The sequence below is a fragment of the Hyla sarda genome, chromosome 1 (genome assembly GCF_029499605.1).
Source record: "Hyla sarda isolate aHylSar1 chromosome 1, aHylSar1.hap1, whole genome shotgun sequence".
NCBI lineage: Eukaryota > Metazoa > Chordata > Amphibia > Anura > Hylidae > Hyla > Hyla sarda.
In genome coordinates, this window is record NC_079189.1 from 277,755,435 (window position 1) to 277,768,289 (window position 12,855).

A 12,855-nucleotide genomic window follows, 5' to 3' on the forward strand; every position below is an offset into this window, starting at 1 on the left:
TCACATGTGGGGGGTCCACTGTTCTGGGGGGCTTTGTAAAACTGCCTACACCCTTACTTCAGCGCTGCTCCGGACGAATGAAGCAGCGCTGAAGACCGCTTCCGGGTGTAGTGAGAAATCCCGCACATGCGCAGTAGCGTCCGGGACTCGGCCAATATGAGACAACATAGTAAGGCAATATATGAATATTCATTAGCCGGGCAGTGCTGCGGCCAGGGCGGCGGTTACAACACAGTGGCAGTTGAAGGCAGTAACCCCGCCTTTGCCAGTTAAGTGCTAATTTTAATACACAGAAAAAGACCTGTAATGGGCAAACGGCGCAGCGGATCCGGGCAAGGTAGGACTCAAATTGTTCAGCGTCTCCCGCACTATCCACAGGTACCTGTGGATAGTGCGGGACAAAACATGTGACAGTTTTCCTTTAAGGACTTATGAGCCAACTAAACTAAGAGCATATGACCAAGTTAAACAGATCTTATACTTGTGTCAGAAGTCAGTAGATGCTTCTGCTTTATCATCGAATAGTCTATTTTGCCTCCAAGACAGGCTTGACAGGCCTGAGGACCTCTACTCTAAAAGTGCTGACTTGCGGCAATCTCTGCCTTCTTAGGTAGACCTATATTGCAATATAGTAAAGAGATTTTTAAAGGCATCAGATTAAAATCTTCTATTACTAATCCAGTTCGCTTGTGCGAAGTGGGTTATGATCTCCCCGGAGCTGTTAAAGGAGGTTAGCCTCAAAATCTGATCCTAAAGCAGTCCTTTCCTCTCAATAAAACATCAGCAAAGAGAATTAGGAGACTTCGGGATTTATTAGCCTATGAGTCACACAACCAGACTCCTACCCAAGTACCACTGAGATACTTACTTTTCTTCTCTCCTAAAGTTCCATCCTTAAAGCGTACCTCTTAGTGGGTGGCAATATAAAAATAAAAAAAATGATGTTACTCAGTACTTAATTCTGATCATGTACACACACACACACACACACACATATATATATATATGTACACACACACACACACGTTTATGTGTCTAGGACCTATATATCACTAACAAATAGGATTTATATGTTGCCCACTTGCTGTGTTTTCTTGCCTTATGGAGTAGGGGGTGTTCATCTCTCTCCCTCACTGTGATGACTCATCTGCTCCGAGTCTGGGAGCAGCCTGGCAGTCTGCAAATCACTGCACAGTAGTTTTTGTGCATACATTTTCTATCTGTTCCTAGTAAAGCTGGATGTTAATCAACATAGCTGTCACTATATGGGTCATTCAGCTTTCACAGACTCCTGCCCTTCTGATCAGCTTCTTTGTCAATCAAGAGTCCGAGAAAGATTTGTCTGTTCAAGCATGCTGGGAGTTGTAGTTTAGGAACAGCTAAAGGTTGTAGTGGTGCAATGGTGATCTCCTATACTGGATACCAAGACACTTTACGGCCGGTATCTAGTATGCTGCAAAATACAGAGTAGTCGGTCTGCAGAAAGATAGATGACCCCTAAAGAGGCCTTATATACAGACCTCAAGCTTCATCCTCTACTCAAAGTTTATTCCACACACTTTGTATCATCTCACCTCCAGGGCAGAGTTTTGTTTAGTAAGTGTTGAGCGTGAATATTCGAAATGCGTTTTTTTGCCACGAATATTGGTACTTCGTGATTTCGCGAATATTTAGACTATAGCAAGATATATTCATTATGATGAATATACGTTTTTTTTTCCACAGTACATATCACAATGATGTGTACTGTGTAAAAAAAAAAAAAAAAAGTGATCAGCCCTCCCTGCTTTCAGCTTGTGTGAGTTTGTGTGGAGCACAAATATTTCGTATAAGCTAATATTCTAGAATATCGGCACTTCCAGAGGACACTGATCCCTCCCTTCTTTTAGCTTGTGGGCCTATGACAATGATGCAAATACAGTTTTCAGAGGTTAGCAACATCCCTAGCAACCAATAGGAAATTTTCCCACGGATATTTAGTTGAAAGATATAATCGGGCATGCGCACTATACAAATTTAATTCCGAATTTCGTATGGAAAAAAAAAATGTGCCCATATATTCGCGATATATCGGGAATTCGAATATGGCCCATGCCGCTCATCTCTATTTAGTAACAGAAAAACTCTGTGATGCAGCTTTTTTTTGGACATCCAACTGCCTTTTGACAGTCTGTTCTAAATTCTGCTAAAGTGTTTTTTGTTTTTTTTACTTGCTAGATCTCCATTCTTGTGTTGCTGGTAGGACATAAGGAAAGCATTCATTTTTTACATTATTCAGTTTTCCTTAGTCCTAGCAGCAGCACAAAGCTCCATTTCTATTTAATTACTTTAGAATAAAATGCAACATGAGGAGGTTTCCCCATTTTAGATTTGCAGTTTGTCAGTTAATTGATTTCATTTCATCTTTATGAAAAGTTCCACCTTTTCTACCAGTACACAGAGGCAGAATTACAGCATTCTCGTGCTGCTGGTAGAACTAAGAGAAAACAAATTGATGTTAGAGGTCAATGCTTCTGAAAATCGCATCCAGAATGACTGTTCACACTTTAGCTAAGGAAAGCACCTTGATCCTCCCTATATCCATTAAAAGGGGCACTCCAGTGAAAAACCATTTTATTTTTAACCCCTTAACGACGCAGGACGTAAATGTACGTCCTGGTGAGCTGGTACTTAACGCACCAGGACGTACATATGTCATGCGCAGCAGGTCCCGGCTGCTGAGAGCAGCCAAGGACCCGCTCGTAATGGCGGACATCCGCGATCGCGCAGATGTCCGCCATTAACCCCTCAGATGCCATGATCAATACAGATCACGGAATCTGCAGCATCGCCATACTTTAAATGGATGATCGGATCGCCCACAGCGCTGCCGCAGGGATCCGATCATCCAGCATGGCGGCTGGAGGTCCCCTCACCTTGCTCCGGCCGTCTCCCGGGGTCTTCTGCTCTGGTCTGCGATCGAACAGACCAGAGTAGAAGATGACCGATAATGCTGATCAGTGCTGTGTCCTATACATAGCACTGAACAGTATTAGAGATCAAATGATTGCTATAAATAGTCCCTCATGGGTATCATTTTCATCGTATTGACCCAAAGAATAAAGAACACATGTCATTTTTACCGTAAATTGTACGGCGTGAAAACGAAACCTTCCAACATTTGCTAAATTGCGGTTTTCTTTTTAATTTCCCCACACAAATAGTATTTTTTGGGTTGCGCAATACATTTTATGGTAAAGTGAGTGATGGCATTACAATGGACAGCTGGTCGAGCAAAAAACAAACCCTCATACTAGTCTGTGGATGAAAATATAAAAAAGAGTTGTGATTTTTTGAAGGAGAGGAGGAAAAAACGAAAAACGTAAAAATAAAATTGTCTGAGTCCTTAAGGGGTTACATCAACTGGTATCAGAAAGTTGTACAGATTTGTAAATTACTCCCACTTAAAAATCTTAACCCTTCCAGTACTTATCAGCTGCTGTATACTAGAGAGGAAGTTCTTTTCTTTTTGATTTTCTTTTCCGTCTGACCACAGTGCTCTTTGACACCTCTGTCCATTTCAGGAACTGTCCAGAGCAGGACCAAATCCCCTTAGCAAACCTATCCTGCTCTGGACAGTTCCTGACATGGACAGAGGTGTCAGCAGAGAGCACTGTGGACAGACAAAATACATTCAAGGAAAATAACTTTCTCTGTAGTATACAGCAGCTGATAAGTACTGGAAGGATTAAGATTAAGATTTTTAAACAGAAGTAATTTACAAATCTTTTTAATGTTCTGGCACCAGTTGATTTAAAAAAAAAAAAGTTTTTCAACGGAGTACCCATTTAAATTGGTATTTTAACTGAATTACCAGAAATTGTCACAAGTGTCCTGCTAGCCAGACCGCTGACAGGTTCCCTTATCACAATGATATATGATTCACTCTAAATGTTATTGTCATTTAAGTGTAATCCTAGTTGTAACAGCCAAGAACAGGCAGGTCCCCTCTGCTCTGATTACCATATCTCTGCCCATTTGCTTATAGGAAGAGATGTGTCAACCAGGCTCAGGGAATGCTCAAACTACTGGAAGCCCTGTTCCAAGCCGAAGATAAAAACTATGATTAATCTGAAATGGCACAGCTGTTCAAAGTGAATTTTAGATCATTGTGATAAGTGAATCTGCCAATGTTTTTAGGTTGCCGGTGGTTTAGGCAGCATAAAACTAGTGACAGGCTCCCTTTAACCCCCTTGGCAACACATGCCATACATGTACAGTATGTGTGACAATGAATGGGCTTATAGATAGCGAGTGTTGGCTGAGCAAAGCTGGTGTCAGAAGTCTGATCAGCACCCTCCCAACACAATCACTAGTTGCCAGTACTCAGAGTGTCAATCAAGTGGGAGCAGTGTGACTGCATGCATAAAAGGTTTTGCCCCCATGTGGAGTGCTGAATAAAGTTGTTTTTTTGAGATTGTGCTCATAATGTTTCTTCGGTGTCATACTGTCTCCAAAGACTATTCTCGAAAGTTCTGGGGAGGGTTTGTAAACTTTAGGGCACCTATGAGGCTGTCCTTAAATGGGCAATGTCAGATACAAAAACTTTTGATATGTTGTAAAGCATTGCTTTCATTAGAAAATTTTCAGTATTTTATACTGAAAAAAAAAACCTCAAACAACTGCCCCTCTGCCTGCTTGGACACATACTAGTCCTGCTGTGTCCATGCAGCATCACCTCTGTCATGGACACACTTGATTGACAGCTGTGAGTGCAGGGCTCACAGCTGTCAGCTTGTGTCCTGCTACTGTCAGTGAGGACAAGCTGGGAGTTGTAGTATTGCTAATGCTAGAGCAGAAGTGAGCAGACAGCATAGTGAGGGAGGGGGCGGAGACCTGCACAGTGAGGCCACACCCCCTCCCTTTGAGAGGAATTCAGACTAGTGAGCTAAATTAAAAGTGTAATAAAAAAAAAAAATAAAGGTGCTAGACACAAACATTAGATGGACATGGTCAAGATTAGGTACTGAGTGATATATTTAAAAAAAAAAATATTTGTTGGATCTGACGGGTACGCTTTAAGGCATGGCATGTTTATTACTGTTAAATATTACACCATATTCCTAAAGATGATACAGGAACATAAATGCTAGATACAATACTTCGTATTAGTACACATTTGTCACAAAGCATTCCTTGAGATATAGAATTTAGCCCATTGCAACAGACAGTAGTATTGCGCAAAAAAAAATGTCATCAAGTAGAATAGGTATGTGTTATCTGTACCTGCCAGACAAAACTGGTTCTAGCTTATTGCTGTGAGGCAAAAAAGTGAAATGGTTAATGACACAGAAAAATGCCAAAATGTTACCCCCTGCAGGCCAAGTTCTTATCTGGCCCCATAAATGGTGTATACACATAGCATGGTGCTCTAAGTGCTGCTGCAGTACAATACTGCAGACGCAATCCTTAGCCTGTGCCCACATGACCACTTCCACATGCAGATGACCTAGTGCATAGAGTCTGGCCTTGTCGTTTTTCTGTTCTTGCAGTTTACAGCTTTCTACATACATTTGCTTAATAATGATCAAAGCAATCCAGAAAGATTTTAGGTGGAATTCACATTAGTACTAAGGCTGTCTTTACTAATGTTTTGGTAGACTTTAGTAAGCAAACATATATTAAGGGAGGTGCTGTAGAACTAAGTGTTTTGAGAAGCAGAACTGACTGCATTTTGAAGACAACTGTATTAATATAAAAAAGTATACCTTTTCTAATGGCAGTCAGATGCCTAGGAATGGGACTGGGACAGTTTCAAACAAACAGATTGGAAAAATAGTTAAGAGAAGAAGCACAATTCTACTCCAGCACCTCAGCATAGAGTGCCATTTATTCTTCATAAAAAATAAAAAATAAAAGTCATGTAATCTCTATCGATAAAAATTGGTATGGCTATAGTATTATGGATTATACTGAAGAGCTGAGGGACTTTAAACCCTTCCCATGCAATGTTTGTAACTCCTATGTATCTTCTAAGAGCAATAACTTTTTATTCCACATACAGAGCCAACAAGGACTTATTTTTTGCAGGATAAATTTTACTTTTTAACCCCTTGGGGATGGAGCCCATTTTGACCCTAAGGACCAAAGAATTTTTTGCAATTGTGACCATTGTCACTTTAAACGTTAATAACTCTGGGATGCTAGTACTTATGAATTTGATTCAGAGAATGTTTTTTCGTGACATATTCTACTTTATATGAAAATTGTGTATATACAATGTATATACTGTGTACGTGTTTCCTCAAATCTGGGCTTATGTATTGTATTAAATACTAGAATTGGGTTTGTGTGATATGGATAAATATGTATGGACCATATAAATATTTGATGATGTCTATATGGATTTTAATGTGTGTATAAAAGTGTGTATGTGTGTAAATGTAATGTTTATATACATATAAGTAAATGTGATAATAAAAAGATTGTAGGAGATTCAGTGTAATCATAAAACATTTATTAAATACAGTTATAATCACCTACTCCCGCATGGCCCTTGCAGGGGGCAGGAATTATTACAGATATATAAGTAATATATAGGTTAAAATATGAAAATGAAATAAAAATAGTAATAAAAGTAAACCAGCTTATGGTTAAATGTCCAGGATATAAAATAAATCAGCAGCAGTTGGTAGTACGTCGTTGGTGATATAATGGAGTTATACTCCTATGCTCATTGGTGGTACAGTAATAGTTAGTATTTTACCACAGTTGGTGATATAATGGAGTTATACTCCTATGTTCATTGGTGGTACAGTAATAGTTAGTATTTTACCACCGTTGGTGATATCATGGAGTTATATCCCTATGCTCATTGGTGGTACAGTAATAGTTAGTATTTTACCACCGTTGGTGATATATTGGAGTTATACTCCTATGTTCATTGGTGGTACAGTAATAGTTAGTATTTTACCACCGTTGGTGATATATTGGAGTTATATTCCTATGCTCATTGGTGGTACAGTAATAGTATTTTACCACCATTGGTGATATAATGGAGTTATACTCCTATGTTCATTGGTGGTACAGTAATAGTATTTTACCACAGTTGGTGATATAATGGAGTTATACTTCTATGTTCATTGGTGGTACAGTAATAGTATTTTACCACAGTTGGTGATATAATGGAGTTATACTCCTATGTTCATTGGTGGTACAGTAATAGTTAGTATTTTACCACCGTTGGTGATATATTGGAGTTATACTCCTATGTTCATTGGTGGTACAGTAATAGTTAGTATTTTACAACCGTTGGTGATATAATGCAGTTATACTCCTATGCTCATTGGTGGTACAGTAATAGTTAGTATTTTACCACCGTTGGTGATATAATGGAGTTATACTCCTTTGTTCATTGGTGGTACAGTAATAGTTAGTATTTTACCACTGTTGGTGATATATTGGAGTTATACTCCTTTGTTCATTGGTGGTACAGTAATAGTATTTTACCACCATTGGTGATATAATGCAGTTATACTCCTATGCTCATTAGTGGTACAGTAATAGTTAGTATTTTACCACCGTTGGTGATATAATGCAGTTATACTCCTATGCTCATTGGTGGTACAGTAATAGTATTTTACCACAGTTGGTGATATAATGGAGTTATACTCCTATGTTCATTGGTGGTACAGTAATAGTTAGTATTTTACCACCGTTGGTGATATAATGGAGTTATACTCCTATGTTCATTGGTGGTACAGTAATAGTTAGTATTTTACCACCGTTGGTGATATAATGGAGTTATACTCCTTTGTTCATTGGTGGTACAGTAATAGTTAGTATTTTACCACTGTTGTGATATAATGGAGTTATATTCCTATGTTCATTGGTGGTACAGTAATAGTTAGTATTTTACCACCGTTGGTGATATAATGGAGTTATACTCCTATGTTCATTGGTGGTACAGTAATAGTTAGCATTTTACCACCGTTGTGATATAATGGAGTTATACTCCTATGTTCATTGGTGGTACAGTAATAGTTAGTATTTTACCACCGTTGGTGATATAAGTGAGTTATACTTCTATGTTCATTGGTGGTACAGTAATAGTTAGTATTTTACCACCGTTGTGATATAATGGAGTTATACTCCTATGTTCATTGGTGGTACAGTAATAGTTAGTATTTTACCACCGTTGGTGATATAATGCAGTTATACTCCTATGTTCATTGGTGGTACAGTAATAGTTAGTATTTTACCACTGTTGTGATATAATTGAGTTATACTCCTATGTTCATTGGTGGTAAAGTAATAGTATTTTACCACCGTTGGTGATATAATGCAGTTATACTTCTATGTTCATTGGTGGTACAGTAATAGTATTTTACCACCGTTGGTGATATAATGCAGTTATACTCCTATGTTCATTGGTGGTACAGTAATACTATTTTACCACCGTTGGTGATATAATGCAGTTATACTCCTATGTTCATTGGTGGTACAGTAATACTATTTTACCACCGTTGGTGATATAATGCAGTTATACTCCTATGTTCATTGGTAGTACAGTGGGTTAGCAATATGCAATGGTGCACAGCACCACTTACCTAACCTCCCGGCGGTGTCCCTATGCACACTGACGGGCTGGCTCGGCTAGCGTCCGGCACAGTTGTATGTGCCCGTCTGGAGGGAAAGCCGCACTTCTCTGCGTGGTCCTGTGGTGCCGGACTGGCACGGCTGGCGTCCGGCCGATGTAAAATGTCTGGGCTTCAACAGGTGACTGTGGGAGTGATGATGTAAGAGAGGTCGGCAGTGGATGCTGGCGTCCTGTGTTGCTGCGCATGTAACAGTGGGTCAGTCACTCGGGGCCTTCAGCAGTTGCAAGTTGGTTTGTGAAGATCCTGGTTTCTATGGTGGTGATTATGGTATAATAGATTGCTGGTATATGTAGAGGCTAGACGCGTTTCGAGACGTTCATCTGTCTCTTTCAATAGCTGTGTCACATGAACTATAAAAATATATAGTTAATTAAATTGCACGGTCAATGGCGTATGCACAAAAAAATTCCAAAGTCCAAAATAGCGTATTTTTGCTCACTTTTTACATCATGAAAAAATGAATAAAAAGCGATCAAAACAAAAATGGTACCGATAAAAACGTCAGAACACGGTGCAAAAAATGATAGCGGCCCGTACACGGAAAAATATAAAAGTTATAGAGGTTAGAAGATGAGAATTTTTAACATATACATTTTCCTGCATGTAGTTATGATTTTTTTCCAAAGTACGACAATATCCAACCTATATAAGTAGGGTATCATTTAACCGTATGGACCTACAGAATAATCATAAGGTGTTATTTTTACCGAAAAATGCACTGCGTAGAAACGGAAGCCCACAAAAGTTATAAAATGAAATTTTTTCTTAAATTTTGTCGCACAATGAATTTTTTTTCCGTTTCGCCGTGGATTTTTAGGTAAATTACTAATGTCACTGCAAAGTAGAATTGGTGGCGCAAAAAATAAGCCATAATATGGATTTTATGTGCAAAATTGAAAGCGTTATGATTTTTAGAAGGTGAGGAGGAAAAAATGAAAATGCAAAAACAGAAAAACCCTGCGTCCTTAAGGGGTTAAAACTGCTTTTCCCCCTGGATTGGCAGCCACATGGTATGTCCTATCTGGGTATCCAATTCACCTCCCCTTCTTCGTCCCTCTTTCAGGCTTATTTCCCCTCCATTATTATCCACCCTTACCTCTCTCCTTCTCTTGCTCAATACAACAAGCACTTGCTTTCCTGGTTTGGCAGACTGGCAGCGTTTAAAATGCTTTTACTTCCTAAAATTCTGTATTTATTTCGCTCTCTCCCTAAAGATACCCAGGTCCTTCTTTACCTCTGCAAATAAGATTTTAGATGACTTTATTTGGGCTTCTTGCCACCCTCGGGTACCGAGAAGAGTGATGACCCACCACAGACAGGCGAGTGGATTGGGCAGACCGGACATTGAGGGCTACTACCGCGCGGCTATTCTAGATCAGATGAGACATTGGTGGTCTGATGATCAAGCTAAATTGTGGGTGGGCATAGAGCAAACATACAGTCGGGAATGCTCTTTTAAGTCAAGGATGCTGGCAGCGCTCTCTGCTGCACCATTGACCCACTCTCCTTTGTTAGCAATAGAAACCTCAGTGTGTGGAAATGCAGCATTACTTCCTTCCCTAATCCCGTTGCCTTTCCAATAACACTATACCTATCGAACACCTCTTTACATATACCTGACCTCGATCTATCCTCATGGAAAGCAGTGTGGGACCTTTTGGATGACGATAACACAGTGCACATCCCAGCAATTAGAGAGAGACTTAACATTCCCCATAGAGACTTTTACAAGGGACTGCAAATCAGAAGCCTTTTAGCAAACGGAATGCTAGAGAATATGAAACTGTCAGCTAGGCTATTAAGTTTTTTAAATTCTACAGGAGGATCGTGTCGGGGTATTTCTCTTTTCTATGACCTATTGGATGACAAACTCACAATGACAGACTTTCCATATATGGCTAAGTGGGTGACGGACTTAAAGTGTACTATATTGTATGAAAAATGGCCCTCAGCCATTCAGCACATTGTCCGCATATTCAAAAGCGCAACACACCAAGAAGCAATTTTTAAAACCATTCATAGACGGTATTACACCCCATATAGACTTCATAAAATAAACCCTGCCTGATTGTTGTTGGAGGGAGTGTGGTGGGTACACTTTAACACGTGTTGTGGGACTGTCCTCTCATTAAATCTGTTTGGAGAGGGGTGGAACTAGTCATAACGAGAATGTTGGGAGTGATGATTACGATACCCCCTCAAACCGCACTTCTGTTTATTGATTTGGAAGAATTCCCATATCATGCTAGAACCGTTCTGGCGCACTTATGCATAAAAACTAAGTTGTCTATAACTCGCAAATGGAAAACTTCCTCTGTACCTACTCTGAAATTTTACATTGTGTAAATCGCACGTGTGAACTGGAGCGCACCTTTGCCCTCTCTCACAATAGAAATTTGGATGCAGTCCCCACTATGTTTCTCCTATTTGAGACCGTCAATTATATGTTCTTCTCCTGTACTGCTCTCCACTCTTCTCCTTTTCTTCTTTTTCCTTCCTTCCTGTTCTTCTTTTTGCTTTCCCCTACCCCGTCCCCAGAGGGAGCCTACCTACGCATAGCCCCATCCGCCTGATATAACCCGTACTTTCTTGTTAACTTCAGATGTGAGTTGCTCTTATCTCAAGTGCATCCTTCATATAAGGATATACTGGCTAATGTCTCAATTTTACATCAGTTTTGAGGGTTAGCTAATGTCATTGTTTACATTAACCACAGTAGTGAAACCACATTGTAATCCATAGGTGCAGGTCCTCCACTCCAACGTACGTGCACAACTGCACTTAGAGTTGAGCACCTTGGATCACATCAATGTAAGTGTTTTCTTATCTCAAGTGCAATTTCCCCCCCCCCCTTTTCTCATATGTTGAGTATGATAGGCAACTAAACCCATTGGCATGTCAGTTTGTTGGTGGTCCTCCTGGACATCCGCGATGGACTACCCCTCATTTTCTATGTGTTGAGCATGCTCTAGTTTCTGTATCTCTGTTCTTTGGTTTGCCTGATAGGGTTGTATTTTACAGACTATGTCAGCTTTGTATGTTATTACTGAAAACAAATAAAACTTTTAAAATGTAAAAATAAATGTATGACTCCATATCAGCATGGCTTTATGAGGAATCGGTCCTGTCAGACTAACCTGATCAGCTTTTATGAGGAGGCAAGCTCAAGCATTTGAAGCATTTGATAGGGTGCCACATAAAAGAATGGTGCATAAAATTAGAAGGATTAGGCTGGGGGAGAATGTGTGTAAGTGGGTAAGAATATTGCTCAGTGATAGGAAACAGATGGTAGTTATTAATGGTAATTCTGATTGTTACTAGTGAGGTACCACAGGGGCCAGTCTTGGGTAGTTTCCTATTTACTATTCAACCCCTCTACAAGGTAATTAGCCCCTTAAGGACCAGGCCATTTTACACCTTAGGACCCGGCCATTTTTTGCACATCTGACCACTGTCACTTTAAACATTAATAACTCTGGAATGCTTTTAGTTATTCTGATTCCGAGATAGTTTTTTCGTGACATATTCTACTTTAACTTAGTGGTAAAATTTTATGGTAACTTGCATAATTTCTTGGTGAAAAATCCCCAAATTTGATAACTTTGAAGCTCTCTGCTTGTAAGGAAAATTGATATTCAAAATAATTTTTTTTGGGGTTCACATATACAATATGTCTACTTTATGTTTGCATCATAAAATTTATGAGTTTTTACTTTTGGAAGACACCAGAGGGCTTCAAAGTTCAGCAGCAATTTTGAAATTTTTCACAAAATTTTCAAACTCACTATTTTTCAGGGACCAGTTCAGTTTTGAAGTGGATTTTGAAGGTCTTCATATTAGAAATACCACATAATAAAAACTACACCCCCCAAAGTATTCAATATGACATTCAGTAAGTGTATTAACCCTATAGGTGTTTCACAGGAATAACAGCAAAGTGAAGTAGAAAATTCAAAATCTTTAATTGTAGACCCAATTTTTGAATTTTTGCAAGGGGTAAAAAGGAGAAAATTTTTACTTGTATTTGAAACCCAATTTCTCTCGAGTAAGCACATACCTCATATGTCTATGTTAATTGTTCAGTGGGCGCAGTAGAGGGCTCAGAAGGGAAGGAGCGACAAATGGTTTTTGTGGGGCATGTCACCTTTAGAAAGCCCCTATGGTGCCAGGACAGCAAAAAAAAAAACCACATGGCATACTGTGCTGCCTTTTTAGG

General features: G+C 39.4%; 1 protein-coding gene across 8 annotated transcripts in view; it reads left to right on the plus strand.

The window, feature by feature from the left end:
- The first annotated feature begins 236 nt into the window (after positions 1–236).
- Positions 237–12,855, plus strand: part of ARRDC2 (arrestin domain containing 2) — a 235,915-nt gene continuing 223,296 nt past the window's right edge. For 6 of the 8 annotated variants that reach the window (XM_056572934.1, XM_056572912.1, XM_056572944.1 and 3 more), the window contains exon 1: positions 237–337. The gene's annotated coding sequence lies outside the window, so the exon portion shown is untranslated. Of the gene's footprint in view, positions 338–11,393; positions 11,451–12,855 lie in introns of those variants that run through there. The other 2 variants (XM_056572928.1, XM_056572922.1) reach the window with 2 other exon arrangements.